Raw genomic sequence first — 16,986 nt, forward strand, 5'->3', positions numbered from 1 at the left:
ATGAGGGAAATTATTCAACACTGTTTTCTGAGGTACAATGACAGATGATTGCATAATTCCAATTTTATGAATAATACATTTTAATTACTCATGAAGTCATTACTCTTGAGCTGTGACGTAATATCTGGTTCGGTTGAGGCTTTATTCCTAACCAATTTAGCCACAGTACTGAATAAACATCTAGGATTGTTGTGGTTATTTTCTATGAGTTTACTAAAATATGCTGACCTGGCAGCTTTGAGTGTGTGTTTGTAGCTACAGACACTATCCTTCCATGCACCCTGAAATACTTCTAATTTTGTATTTTTCCACATCCGCTCCATTTTCCGAGCTGCTCTCTTGAGAGCATGAGTGTGATCATCGTACCATGGTGCAGGGCTTATTTCTTTAATTTTCTTTAATCGAAGTGGGGCGACAACATCAAGGGTGCTAGAGAAGATTGCATTTAAATTTTTTGTTATTTCATCAAGTTCTTCTGGGCTTTGGGGTTTGCTGATTATATGAGATAGATCTGGAAGAGTATTAGTGAAGCTATCTTTAGTGGTCGAAAGAATAGTTCTACCTGAACGATAGCGTGGTGTAGATTGAGTAACATTAGCTGATTGCAGCATGCAAGAGACGAGGTAATGATCTGAGATGTCATCGCTCTGCTGCAGAATTTCTATATTATCAACTCCATATGAAAGAATTAAATCTAGCGTATGATTATGGCGATGAGTTGGTCCTGTTACCTTTTGTCTGACTCCAAGAGAGTTGAGAATATCGATAAATGCTAATCCCAATGTATCATTTTCATTATCTATGTGAATGTTGAAGTCACCAACAATTAAGGCTCTATCTACAGTAACTACAAGATCTGATAAAAAATTTGCAAATTCACTAAGGAAATCTGAATAAGGCCCTGGTGATCTATACACTGTAGCAAGGGTAAAGGACGACAGAGAATTTTTATTTATATTTGTATTTGACGGTGTCATCTTAAGCATTATTAGTTCAAAAGACTTACATTTATATCCTGTCTTCTGAGTAACACCAAAAACTTCACTGTAAATTGTAGCAACACCTCCTCCTCGACCCTTCAGACGAGGCTCATCTTTATAACAATAACCTGGGGGAGTAGATTCATTTAAACTAATATATTCATCCGGTTTAAGCCAGGTTTCAGTCAAACAGAGCGCATCCAATCTATGATCTGTAATCATTTCATTGACCTTTGGTAGAAAGAGATCTAATGTTTAGTAGCCCTATTTTTATATGATGTACATTTTTAATTTGTTTGTTTTGTTCAAGTTTGACCTTAATCAAATTTTTTCTAAATTATTTAGTGAGGGTATTGTGTTTCCTAGTTTGTGGAACAGACACAGTCTCTATGAGATATCTAGGTGATACAGTCTCTATGTGTTGTAGTTTATGTGACCTGTGTGACGTCTCAAGGAAGCTAGCAGACGTTCGGATTAACCAGTTTGTCTGCTTCCTGACCTAGGCCCCATTTAGTCAATTAATATCATTATTAAGTCTATGAGCCAAATTACTAGAGAGGAGAGCGGCACCTTACCTGGAGGGATGGAGTCCATCTCTTTTTAGCAGGTCAGGTCTTCCCCAAAAACTTTTCCAATTGTCTATAAATCCTATTTTATTCTGCAGACACCACTCAGACATCCAGCCATTCAGTGACACTAATCTACTATAAACCTTGTCAATAAATGTTACTGTGGCAGTAATCATTTATCAGTGTCATGCAGCTTGTTCAGATGTGTGTTGAATTGGATGCCAAACAAACCATTGATGAGACTCACATCACCTGAGAATAAAACAAATGTGTCAAATTTGCATTAAACATTAAAATAAGCCTTTAGAATCTATCATTTCTGAATATTTTATTTTACTATTAAACCAGACTCCTGATGTAGAGTGTTAAATTGAATACTAAATTACCACTGCATTGAAATATGGTAAAATAAACAATTAATAATTATACTCTGTCTTAATTCAGTTTTACTAACACGTGATAGAAATGTAGCAGCAAAACTTCAAGCAATTGCAGAATTGTCCCATTAGTATACACTTCAGAAAACTGGGCATCATTCATTGAGTGCATGAGTGCACTACTACTTCTGGGCTGAAAAGATACAACTATGCACAACTTTTAATCTTCTCTCTTCCATGTTCTATTTAATTGGCACACAAAATCCCTGGATTTTGTGAACACAAAATTGCTGCATCAAAACTTATAAACGTGTGTGGTTGTGCAAATCAGTCTGTCCTAATGTGCAACGTGCAGCATTTTTCTGTCATTTTCAATGACAGATCATATGTAAAAAAAACGAAGCAATAAATGTTTTGTACATAAAAAAAAACTGTTTTATATTGTTTTAGTGGCATTAAAACATGATTTAATATATTTAAAAAATGTGTAATATGATACATCTCTTTATACAGTGCACCCCCACTATTTTCAGAAGCACCTAAAGTGATTTTGATTTGGAACTGGGCCTGTGACTTCTAACAGTTGTGTTCTATGCATCAATAGTGTTTACCATGCACACTGAGGACAGCCTGCACATAAAGTCAATAAGGCATCTGCTAAGGAATATTATTGTTATTTCAAAAATGATATCCTGGGGGGTGATTATTCAATTTAATGAAATGTTTAAAACTATCAAAATAAATGTGCCAATCCCAAACACTTAAATCACAGTTATTTGCTCTTTATCAGTTTATACCCAACCAAATACATAGCTATATAGTTTGTTTTGAAAATAAAGTTTTGAAATACAACAAAGCACGAGAGCTATAAGGAAACATCTTGAAGTAACATGAAACAAGCTGATTTTAAATTAGGTTTCATTCTGAAGCTAGACAGGCTACATGGTTGTATCTTTAGGACTCCTCACTTTCCTTGGGTTTTTGGTGTGTTTAAATACAAAGCACAGCACATGTAGAGAAAGCTGTTAGCCTCCTGAGCCTGTCTGATTCACCAAATTCATAATTTACCCAATACACCACAGCCTCAAGTTTAAATGTATTATTTATCTTGTGTCCTCTTAGCCACACCCCTATATAAAATGACTAATCCCTAAATCCCAAAGAAGTGAGAACCAGTTGTACTGGACTAGACTTATTCTGGAAGAATTCACTAAGACGCAACTGCACCTGCTGATAGCATTGTTAATGGGCATGTGCTGTCTGCACAGTTTTAACAACTAATTTATGCATGCTAGCTAAAATACTGTGCATAAAATAATAGATGAATCAGAGTTGTACATCTTAATGGGGACAAGCCACACCATCCCATGTTGACATCTGATGATTTTGAAGAAAAGAAGTCTCTAAAAAGAGACTTTAAACATTAAAGCATTAAACACCAAAGATGTATAATTAATGTCAGCTAATTTAGCCTAAGTTATTAATGTAAAATGCAAAGAGTTATTTTTCACATTCAGCTGGCTTTACACACTGGCACACAACGGAAAATGACTTGTTGTTGAAAGATTTCAAACAGAAGCTACATCCCCTCTCACTGGGTTAACAACAAAAAAAAAACAATATGCTCAAAACACCAGCATCCATACATTTCACAAGTGACAACCAACCTGTTCGTTTTTTTTTTTTGTTGTATTTTTTTTTTTCTTCTCTTTGACAGAGAAATTTAATAAATGCATACAAAGTCAAACTGTGATAGCACTAAAATAAATCTTTAATAGATCTGTCAGGTCACGGATGCATCAAATGTTTGACATTCAATTCCACTAAAACAAATTATATTGTGCAAAACATTGTATAAAAAATAACATTATATAGAGTAACCAGTGATAAAAATATAGAGTGAATGTTCGTGCATCTTTTCAGATTGCACAGTGATGCGTCTGTCATTTTCTGTTACATAAATTTAATTCACAACATTTTTGATTATGGGATGATCACAAAAGGCTTGCTTCAGAAGCATCATACCGATGCACATGCTCCACACACTGTTAAATTTTTTTTTAAGTAAATATTAAAAATGTGCTTCATGTGGTAACATCTAAATCTACTGGTTTTATTAGAGAAAAAAATATTATTTAACATGTCTGAATCAACGTGACTTCATTAGGTTACACTACCAAAACTAATTTAAGGGTTAAATCTGGCAGAAATAGCTTCTTAAGCTCCTAGATTTAAAAAATAATAATAATAAAAAAATTACAATTAAAGTTGCACAATTATTGCAGGTTTAAAAAAAACCATGTTTGTCTAGAAGCATATGGCAAAAAACCCTTATTATTCAAATGGCTATTGTAACTATGTGGAAGGAAGTCAGGAAAGCTGGATCTAGGTGCGTTTAAGGATTTTAAAAAGAAATAAACAAGTACAAAATAATGGGTAAACACAGGAAAAAATAAAACATCCATGATGGGAGACAGGGACAGGGACAGGGACAGGGACAGGGACAGGGACAAACATCTGCAAAGGGCACTGGTCATACGTGGAAGATCAAAACACATAACAACTGACAAAGACTAAGCAAACAACAGGGCATTATGTACACAATGGGTAATGAGTAAATGAAAGACAGGTGAAAACAATCGAGGACAGCTGGCAGTGATGAGGGCAGGGATTTATGGGAAGTGCAGTCTGGGAGGAACAGATGACAGGGGAGAAACACAAGACACACAACAGTGAATTATGACAGCTACATTTGAACAGTCACATGGAGTCGAACCTTCTACAGATAATTTGCTTTAAACTGAAATGTCTGTCAACAACTACCCACCCTAATGTTGCTCAAAACTTATAAATTTTACTCCATGGAACACAAAAGGAGTTAATATCAAAATGTCAAAGGTGCTCTCATACAACAAAACTGCATTGTAATCTATCACCATTATAGGTTAATTTGCAATTTAGCTTGGTTTACAATGTAAAAGATTAGGCCTATATATTTACAATAGTCTTTATTTAAACCTGAGTACCCAGCACAATAAATTATGAACTACATAACATATCTTACACAAAATGAACTACTAATTTGCATGACACATCTGGCTTGCATCTTAAAACCTCAAAATGTGCTGTGAAATTTCAAGGGTTCTTTCTGTGCAGGGAAACATTTTAAACCTGCCGACATTCCCTCAGAGGTAGCGTCTAAACAGCTGGGCTGCAGCAACTGCCATCTGTCTTTCTGTAAATTACCTCCTGAGGTTGTCCTCCCATTCTAAAACCAGCATCTGAGGGTGTGACCTTCTGTACAGTCATAAAAGCCATGCTACATCATATAATTCCTAACTTCACCACCATCAATTTCCACTAGGTCTCAACTGTAAACCTCTACCACACTGGGCTTTGAACCCACCTCCTCTTGGTGGCTAAACAGAATTATTCTCATAAACCTTTGCCGCACACCTAAAGCTGTCAGATTAGCACCCGAGGCCATGGGATTGAAAGAAATGTAAACAGTCTTTCCATTTGAAATGGAATGAAGTCCATTATTGGAGAGCTGCTGTAGAAAAAAAATCTGATTTTGAATGGCAATACCAACCAAATTTTGGTAGCTGATTAGCATAACTGCTCCTCTCATGGTAAAAATACGCTCAAGAGACTTGTGAACTTCAGGGCCCCCACTAATTATTTCCACATCAAATGAGAATTACCATTTGATCTTACCAAACAGCAAAGAAACAAAGCACGGCAGCATAGCACCTATAACCAGGCCCATTTACCCATTTTACCACCCAGAAATAATGTAATGCATGGGCTGTATGAAATAGCACACATTTACTCCTTGGGGAATTCTTGTGGTGATGCACACTTTGAACTCAATGGATGTTGGAAGTGCTATTTTGCAGCCACTGTTTTAAATGAAGTTGAGAGCTACGAGGCTCATCAAAAGTACACTATGGAGCTGGCTAACAACACAATCAGAAAATTGTAGCCTTCATTTAATGATCACCTCAATTAAGCCTGTTAATTGCCATCAGCTAGAGCAGAGGCATTAGTCTTTAAACAAATTCAGCATTAGAAGTAACTTACAGGCTTGTGGCGTAGGAATGTTTTAGTGTCGAGATGAAATATGCAGTTTTTGCAATGTCACAGTTAGGATGCCCACTGGGGCACAAACAAATCCACATCCATCATTCTCCTCCCAGCCATTGCTGTTTTACTGTTAAACAGACCCTTTATCAACACAGACAACCCCAGCATGATGTTAAGAGAGGCAGGGCATCTTTCCTTCTGGAAGGAGGATTGGATTTTTTGGAGATACAGGATTAGAGAGGGTCTGAAATGCACTGCCTAGCAAGATGGAGTGGAGCGCATGTTTGTGTCAGGACTGGGAAGTTCATCAACAGCTTGACCAAACGTGTTGACAGAATCGGCATCCATCTGCCAAGCATCACATATGGTCAAGCAACTTTTCACTGCTCTGAATGCTGATATCTTGGTATCTTACGAAGATTGGAGGCATCAACGCCGTTTTATCAACAGCATTATATGATAATAAAGACTTTAAAAAGATCTTTGACGTATCATATAGTACAATGTTTAACCACAGACTGCTAGATTTTCAGTCATGACGTCAATTTGTAGGCCAATCTGGAAGGCTAATTCAACCTGGGTTCCCTAGATAATCTGTAAGGGTTTTTTAGAATAGTGTTTATAAATTATGGTTAAATTACGGTCTGTGGCATACATTACTTAAAGAGACCTTCCCATTTTGTTCTAAACCATGAATTGATGTGTTGATCCTTTTTTTCCTCCCCCTTTTCTCCCCAATTCAGTTGCCCCTGCATCCGAGACCATGAAACCGCACATCTTATCAGGTGGCTTGTTGAGCGCATTACCGCGGAGACATAGCACGTGTGGAGGCTTTATACCACGTGCCCCACCGAGAGCGAAAACCACATTATAGTGACCACGAGGAGGTTATCCCATGTGACTCTACATTCTGTAGCAACTGGGCCAACCTGGTTGCTTAGGAGACCTGGCTGGAGTCACTCAGCACGCCCTGGGATTCGAACTCGTGAACTCGTCACTACAATGGCAAAGTGTCTGATGCAGCCTAAAATAGAAGCTTACCTAAGTCTTCAACACTATTCTTTTGCTGTCTTCCAAGTTCTACTATCTTCAGAAATAGCAAGTCTAGTTTATTTCATTGCTCTTGGTATAACATAATATTAATTTGCCTGATCTCATTACAAAATTATTAAATTACATGAATGTGGTGACATTTTTGCAAAATTATATTATGTGGTTCATTACACATTTAACTCCAAAACAGGGAGCTATAGAGTAGTCTATCGAGTTTTAAATCAAAGAAAACCTACCTCCCTACCCTAAACCTAACAAATAACATAATAAAGAACAAATGTGATAAACACAATTGCTGAAGCAACAATGTCATTTTGTGGTGCTTTCATGACACATTCAGCTCATGTGTAAACTTCCGTGCTCTTCAGGACTTGCAACACCATCCTTTGCATTGCAAGTATTGTAAGCGTAAGCATAGTTCTAGCAGAAAGAGCTCAGGATTCATTCTATCAGGCATCTCATTCTATCACAATACAGCATCTGCTTTATAAGCCTGCTCAGCTGTCTCTCTTTGTTGGCATACTTCTGTTTTCACCCTCCTCCACCCCATCACCATATGTTTAGATATAATGATATATGTATTTCTACGTTGCTGACGCATCGTACCTGTGCCACAAGGGAAGGCAAACACACATTAATTGTCGATAAACAACATACTGACTTGCTGTGTGATTATGTTGGGCTGAGCTATTGCGTAGCTTGTTTGTATTTGAACAAGATTGTAAATGTACTGTAGTTGATTATGTAATGCAGATGTTAAAAAGTCATGTGCTTTATTAAAAGTGTTGTTAACAGGGCGAAAAGTAAGGAATGTGAAAATAATTTTGCAAAAATGTACAGTAGACCACGTTGTAATTAACCCAGCATCCCATAAATGCATGGCCTGCACAGGCTAGACAGTTTGTAAAACCAATTGTTCCAGCATCACATAATGGTGATTTTGTTCAAAACTATGCATATCCCTTACTCCCAAACCTCGAAAAGTATTGACATTTTTTGCATTACATTGCAGAACAGTCAAAGGGTTTTGATGTGGGCTAAATCCAAGGGCATTCATTTAAGTTTTTCTTTAGCTGCTTACTAAGGAATGACTAGAGAAACATTTGACATTTGTAATGCAATACAAACAGACATGTCTGTTCCATGTAAATGGGTCCCCTGAAGAAAAGACCATTTATGTACCAGAGCACTGGCATATGGTAATTTTGGATTTGATTATAGACATTTAATATCTAAAATCTACATGGTTTTCATGCAGCACATTTTGTCTGCCCAATGCCCATTATGTAACAAATCTCAGTGTTACCACTCCACCAGTACCATTCATGCCCAGACTGTTAAGCAGTTAGCTCATGCTGTCAGCTCCTCTAATTTGAGTCAGTTGCTATCGATATTGATTAGCCTTCCTTTGTATTCCCTTTGACAGACTGTCTGTGGAAAACCTCTACTGTAAGTCATCACTCACCCACTTGTCAATTAGACAGCGAGGTGGCAACAGGCTGTCTCAATGAGAACAGATGGGCCAAAAAGTTTAACAGTTCACCATAACCAATAAAAGAGGTGATCTGAGGCCATGTTTATACTGCCAAAAAAACAATTACAGGTACAATTATTAAATGTACAACAGAGTTTAGCTGAGGCTAAGGACAAATTCCCCTATAGGAGTAGAGAAATCAACATAAAACCTTTGCGCTGAACATTTAATTTGAAGTGGATACCATTTCATGCCTAAATTAATTTACTTGTAGATCTTCATAACTCTTATGAATGGTTTTAATAGACTATGAAATGGAATATCAACAGGGCGTGGAACATTATTTTACATTGTAATTTTACGCCTCTACCCTCACTAAACGGAATTGCAAAAATAATAGTTTTCAAACAGATTCCCCAAAACACTGCCTCTGTCTTCTATTGTTGAATCAAACAAATACTGTTGTACCACCCTTACTCACGCCATTGGTTGAGCAAATGTTGCTGTGTCTGGATGGTCAGGATGCTCAAATAAACAGAGCAATGTTTGATCACAGATCGAAAGAGTTTACACTTTTCTGAAAAATGAACATATAAATGGCTTAGTTATAGTTGAAAATTGATATAGTTCCTATTAAATTCAATCTTTAAATTATTTGGGAAAGTTATTATTATGTTTTAAATTAGTGTTGTCAGTCGATTAAAATATTTATTTGCGATTAATTGCATGATTTTTCATAGTTAATCATGATTAATCACAGATTTTTGAAAGATTCTAAATATACTTCTTTTCCAAATCAATTGAAACCATAATGTTTATAACATTTTCCAAACAAAGCCTTCACACATTGAAGATTGAAATGCACTAAAAAAGCACCAATTCAAGTAACATTAATCATTTTCCAAAGTCTAAGTAGGAGGTTCACTAACTGAAAGAACTAGTCCCAATAGGTTGAGTATTAGTTGCAATGCACATTAAACCTCTTATACCCTCATCTTTTACAATATTAATCTGCCTGCAGGCTGTGTCTATCCACTTTGCTACAGCAATCATGAAGCCACATTCACATGATTCGCATGATTCTTTGCTTTGCAAGAGGTCCTTTCTCACCACTTGATCATTGACATGGAATCGCTGTAATAATCACTGTGGTGTGTATTGTTCCCCAGACACAATGCAAAGGTTACATTCTGTTCCAACCAATGTTTAGAACTCTCACGGAGCTCAATACAAAATCAGAATCTAATGTTAAAATTGGTAAATCTGTTTCAAAAGTTTTATTTAAATATTTAAGTTTTTTTTTTTTTTTTCATATCCTCAGCAAATTTATGTTATTCTGAAGGAGACCAAAATAGTGAAAAACTATTAAATACTAAAATTAATTTGTAAATGTTAGTCATAGTTTAGTCAGCAACTGATTAAATATGAATTAAGGAAGCAGTCTTGTCCGTTCAGATTTTGAAGGAATTGTACTTCCCTATAATGGATTCACAATTGATCTGGAAATTAAATAAACCTTTTTGGTCTTATATTTGGTCACATTTTATCCTACATTTGTTTCTTTGGTATGGAGTACTTATGGGTATTCACTGTAAATATCACTTAGAGTGAAGTGCAATTACTGGTAACAGCACCTATGTGCTGGTCACATCCATTCTGCAGATGAACCTGACAACTCCACATTGCTATCGGCCTTATGAGTGAAACAGCACAATGTCTCACCTTGCTTGCCATCTCAATTTATAGACCAATGAACTGCTGTAAAAATAAAAATAAAAACAACAAAAAACACCAGTATAAGTATAACATCTACAGCTGGGTATTTGCTTATGTTTTGGCCATTAATATAAATGTTCTTACAAGTAAAGTGTGTTGTATAGTGTGCTTAATATGCAGAGGCAGCTTAGTAACTCATGTGTAGGTTGGTTTCCCCAAAGGGGGTAAAAACACTGTGGCGCTATCTAAATATTGCTATTTTTGTTTGATCATTTGGATTAGTCTGATATAGGAAGACTATAGTGTGAGTTTGGTACAGGACTATCTGTTTGTTTAACCAAAGGAAGAAAGGAAGAGTGCTCAGGATACCTGTTTGAAAAATGGAAGCGTAGAGTAGTTCTAGCAGGAAGACTAGCAGCTGTACATCATCACTTCATTAATTGGGTAATTCCTAGCCAATAGCATGTAAGCCATTGCTTTATAAGTATGCTCACAATCTATCACATTGCTGTTTCAGTGTGCTAACACGGCAACCTCCACCACCCCACCACCAACAGTTGAGCCCTGTCCCGCACGGGGGTAGGCTCCTCGCCCCTGCCTCCTATCTCCGGCAGGACATGACGGTTCTGGGTAAAACTCCCTCGGACCGCCGAACGGGGCCTACGCCAAAGAGAGAGACATTACTTTGTTTTACATTTATCAAATAAATGGCATCTTAAACTTCACTCAATCCTGCTTGTCTTCCCGATAGAACTTTACTTATTTGCACTTACATCATGGCACCGATCACAGTGGAGTTTGTCTTTGGGAGAAACGGCAACAAAACTGCATCTGGTAAGAAACCTTATTAGGTTTTTACATTGAAACCTATTTAAGTAAAAAGATTAGGCTCAGTTGGTAGAGCGAGTCGGCCACTAATCGCAGGGTTGGTGGTTCGAATCCCGGCCCACACGACTCCACATGCTGAAGTGTCCTTGGGCAAGACACTGAACCCCCAAGTTGCTCCCAATGGCAGGCTAGCACCTTACATAGCAGCTCTGCCGCCATTGGTGTGTGAATGGGTGAATGAGACATAGTGTAAAGCTCTTTGAATACCGTTAAGGCTTAAAAATAATATAAGTGCAGACCATTTACCATTTATCGCGAAACACCATGCTGATAAACACAATGTACACTAATGTGAACAATAGCACAAGATTTTCATTAGAAATCATATCTCTTATTGGTTTGACAATGCAAAGAGAGAGCATTGAGATTATGTTGCTAAAGTAAAAAAAAACACATATACATATATATATATATATATTACATATATAAATATATATATATATATATATATATATATATATATATATATTTTAGGCATGTAACGATACACACATTTCACAATACAATTCGATGCATAGCCTCACGATATGATACGATACAATATGACATAAGCACCCTGTTTCGCTCAAACGGATAAGGATTCCACCTAAATGTCTTTTAAATCATAAATGCCACAAAGTGTCTGACATTGGCAACAAAAACAGAGCTCTAAGTAACTTAAATGACAACACTGCATTTATTTAGTATTGTTCAGAAAAACTATTTACATTTTCATGTTTGTCTAAACTCTATGAATTTATATTTGTATAGCACTTTCATAGTGCACATAGTTTCAAAGCAGCTTTATAGACAATTATGCCTTGTTGTCTGAAATGAACAAGCTGAAGTGACTGTAGCAAGAAAAAAATGTCCAATGTTATTTAATGGTGGAAGAAAAAAGAAAAAACATCAAGAGGAACCTGGCCTGGTTTTACAACAAATGTAAATAATCTAATATTTTTTAGCAGCTTGAGCAAAAACTGATTGGCACAGGTCATTTTTTATATTTTCTTTGCCCTCTTCCCCCTTTTTCACTTTGCATGTAAACTTTACCACTGTTATTACCAACTTATAACATGTGCGCAAGTTTTGTTCTCAAAACTGTTTACATTTCGAAGACAAAATGGATAATTAGAAGTCTCGTGTAATCATGGGTTTCCTACGTTGTTGGTTTTTTAAATAAGTTATGTTTTTTGATAGTTATGAGTCATAACTTATGAGTGTCTTGCTGTACATTTCACACTCAGTGTCATATGGGAGAGGCAGCTGTTAAACTCACTGCTGCCGTTTCTGCCTCACAAATCCACCGATATGCACAGTGATGCTGGTGTAAAAAAAACAACATGTTTGATGTACTTTAGCACCAGGACATGACACTATTGTTTGGAAAATTTGACAAGCTGTACTGCTGCAGTACAATCTACTTGGCATTTGCTATCGATCTTCTAGCCTATGTACTAAAAGTGTGCTGCTCTGTTTTCCTGTGAACGCTTAGCGCCGACTCTCCGCAAAGACTGTTCCGCAGCTCTCAGTATTTTGCTGCCTGATTTTAATTACAACAATATCGTCGTATCCAACAATACAATATTTATTTACACCCCTATTATATATAGAGAATATATTTGTATATTTTCCCAATACACATTGTCCCAAAGCAGCTTTACAGAAAATCAGCTGTGATGCCTGTAACGTTTCAAAAACACGAATAACCAACACTCAAAACAATACAGCTTGGTATTATATAAAATTTCACAACTTAGTAAACAAAAGGAAAATTATTTGCTTTAGAATTATTATATTTTTGCTTGTTTATTAGGTGCTAATATTTGCAAATCAAAAAGGGAGACGCAAAATGCACACAGCAGTCATGCTTGGGTCTCAGGAGGTTAAAACTAACTGTCAATGAAAGAGTGTCAAATATTTTATGTCTTTTAAGGTGAATACTTCAGTCTTGTGTATTTTATATCATATTTTGACTCTTCCTAATGCAGCAGAAATGTGCCTCAGTTATTAGAGACTCTTGTGGTATAAAGAGTCTGCACAATACTCGCTGTCTGACTGAGAGTGTGGCTCCATCCCCCTATCCAGACTGTCCAAGTGAGTAAGGAACAGGCCTCTTCAGAGTGACACAGGTGTGCCCAGTAAACCAGGCACAGGGCAGACAGCCAGTCTTTAATGAATTGGCTATGCGTTATCGTCATATGGCAGCCTTCCAAGGCTAAGCTCAGGAAGCAGCCTTCTGTGCTCATCAATGAATCTCAGACACACATGAAAACGACAGCCTCGCAACATTAGCCGAATACCAATGCCACTTGGCTGGATGCTGTCATTCCGACGAAATGGCTGCCTGGCAGAATCACAAGGACGGACAATGCGGTCTCCCTTCAACATCCTGTCTCACTCAGGCGAAGCGCTAATATGTGCATCAAGAGTTGACCTGAGGGCAGATTTCAGCGCCACTGATCACAATGACTATCACAATGAGGTGAGAGTAAAAGAAAGTTGTGGTCTTGGAAGCGCAGTACAGCCATCATGCAGTACTCAACTGAACAGTAGTCAAATGAAGATAATTGTACTGTATACGGTCCTATAAATAGGGTAATTTCTCACACACACCCCTACATTACTTCCTACATAAACTGAAAAAAAAAAAATATCCTGCAAAAATGTGCTTCATGTGGCAACATCTAAATAAACTGGTTTTATTCAAAAACAATTAATTATTTAACATATCTGAATCAACCAAAATGCATTATAGATACATTTATAGATTAGAATAAATGAAAATACCTCGAAGGTAACAATTGCAGGTCACCATTTTTTTGGTACAGTTTAGGCAGCTGCCTTCTAGGACACCTAATCAGAATCAGAATCAGAATCAGCTTTATTGCCAAGTATGCTTACACATACAAGGAATATGTCTGGGTGACAGGAGCTTCCAGTGCACAACAATACAAAAAACAATACAAAAATAGCAGCAACACATAGATAATAAAAATGTATTTTATATATATATATATATATATATATATATATATATATATATATATATATATATATATATATATACATAATACATATGTACATACACACAGACACACCTTCATACATACGCACACATACGTAGTGCAAATGTAAAACAAATCCGTTATATAAAGTACAAAAAATTAAGTATGTTATGTACAGTGCAAAAAGTAATGGCAGAAGAGGATATGTTGGATAATATAAATAGACTTAAACTGTGTATTGCACAAAATTATTGCTCAATGGGGCGGCTTTAACTGTTTATGAGATGGATAGCCTGAGGGAAAAAACTGTTCCTGTGCCTGACTGTTCTGGTGCTCAGAGCTCTGAAGTGTCGGCCAGAAGGCAACGGTTCAAAAAGGTAATAGTGAGTGGGATCCAGAGTGATTTTTACAGCCTTTTTCCTCACTCTGGAAGTGTATAGTTCTTGAAGGGGGGCAGGGGGCAACCAATAATCCGCTCAGCAGTCTGAACTGTCCTTTGTAGTCTTCTGATGTCTGATTTCATAGCTGCACCAAACCAGACAGTTATTGAAGGGCAGAGGACAGACTCAATGACTGCCGATTAGAACTGTATCAACAGCGCCTGTGGCAGGTTGAACTTCCTCAGTTGGCGAAAGAAGTACAACCTCTGATGGGCCTTTTTCACAATGGAGTCAATGTGTGTCTCCCACTTCAGGTCTTGTGAGATGGTAGTGCCCAGGAACCTGAATGACTCCACTGCTGACACAGTGCTGTTTAGAATGGTGGGTGCGTGGGGGTGTTCCTCCTAAAGTCCACAATCATCTCCAACGTTTTGTGCGTGTTCAGCTCCAGGTTGTTATAATTGCACCAGTGAGCCAGCCGTTCAACCTCCTTTCTGTATGCAGACTCGTCGTCATCTCGAATGAGGCCGATGACAGTAGTGTCATCTGCAAACTTCAGGAGCCTGACAGAGGGGTCCTTGGTGGTGCAGTCATTGGTGTAGAGGGAGAAGAGTAGTGGGGAAAGCACACATCCCTGGGGGGCACCAGTGTTGACTGTACAGGTGCTGGAAGTGAATTTATCCTGCCTCACAAGATGCTGCCTGTCCGTCAGAAAGCTGGTAATCCACTGACAGATAGACATGGGAACAGGGAGTTGGTTTAACTTAGTCCAGAGGATAGCTTGGATGATGGTGTTGAAAGCCGAACTGAAGTCCACAAAAAGGGTCCTTGCATATGTCCCTGGTCTGTCCAGATGTTGCAGGATATGATGCAATCCCATGTTGACTGCATCATCCACTGACCTGTTTGACCTCGATAAGCAAATTGAAGGGGATCTAGAAAGGGTCCAGTGATGTCCTTCAGGTGTGCCAACACCAGTCTCTGAAATGATTTCATGACCACAGACGTCAGGGCGACAGGTCTGTAGACATTAAGTCCTGTTATTTTTGGTTTCTTAGGTACAGGGATAATAATTGAACATTTGAAGCAGCATGGGACTTCACACTGCTCCAGTGTTCTATTGAAGATCTGAGGGAAGATGGGGCCAGTTGGTTAGCACAGAATCGGAGGCCTGCTGGTGAGACGCCATCTGGGCCTGAAGCCTTCCTCATCTTTTGCTTCTGAAAGATGTGGCACACATCATCTTCACAGATCTTGAGTGCAGGTTGAGTAGCAGGACGGGGTGGAGGGGGGTTGCAGGAGGTGTTGGTGTTTGTGTGTAGTGAAGGTCAGAGTGGGTGTGGGTTGTGAGATTGAGCCTTTCAAATCTGCAGTAAAACACATCCATGTCATCAGCCAGTCATTGGTCCACCACAGGGTTGGGTGTAGGAGTCCTGTAATTAGTAAGTTGTTTCAGGCCACTCCACACTGATGCAGGGTCGTTAGCTGAAAACTTGTTTTCCAGCTTTACAGAGTAGCTTCTTTTAGCCAATCTGATTTCCTTATTCAGTGTGTTCCTGGCCTGATTATACAAGACTTTATCCCCACCCCTGTAAGCGTCCTCTTTGGCATAGCGAAGCTGTCTGAGCCTTCCTGTAAACCATGGTTTATCATTGTTGAATGATAAAAAAGTCCTATTAGGGATGCACATGTACTCACAGAAATTGATATATGATGTAACAGTATCTGTGAACTCGTCCAGGTCTGTGGCTGCTGCTTCAAAAACACTCCAATCAGTGCAGTCAAAGCAGGCTTGTAGTTCCAGCTCTGCTTCATTAGTCCATTTCTTTACAGTCCTTACAACTGGCTTTGTTGATTTTAATTTGTGCCTGTAGGTTAGAAGAAGATGAACCAGACAGTGATTAGAGATTCCCAAAGCTGCACGTGGGACAGAGCGATATGCATCCTTTATTGTTGTGTAGCAGTGATCCAGTATATTCCTGTCTCTGGTGGGGCATGTAATGTGCTGTTTGTATTTGGGCAGTTCACGTGTGAGATTTGCTTAGTTATTATTATTCTTGGGGATTTTAACAGAGTCCGGGTATAGTTGTTCGGTGTCTGTAATTTGATCAGCCAGCTGTTGCACATCACCAAAAACACACCAGAATAAACGAATATTCAAAAACCGGAAAAGATAATCTGGTAGGTGCTGCCGAATGTTCAGCAGTTCGTCCCTGTTAAAACTGACTGAAAAAAGATTAGTATCACAGGACAACAAACAAAAATAACAAAAGAATTTGAGAGCTCCACACAGAGGCCATCATGTTCAACACTAAACTAATGAAATGTTCACAGAAAACACTAAACTAATGAAATGTCCACAGAAATTTAGAGCACTTCTAAATGCGTTCAGCTGGAGACGTAGATAGAAACACAGAGACAGCGCAAAACTGCCAACCCCCCCAGTAGAAAACAACTCACAGGGTATTTACAGGAA

This window comes from Xyrauchen texanus, chromosome 12, assembly GCF_025860055.1.
Source record: "Xyrauchen texanus isolate HMW12.3.18 chromosome 12, RBS_HiC_50CHRs, whole genome shotgun sequence".
Classification (NCBI taxonomy): domain Eukaryota; kingdom Metazoa; phylum Chordata; class Actinopteri; order Cypriniformes; family Catostomidae; genus Xyrauchen; species Xyrauchen texanus.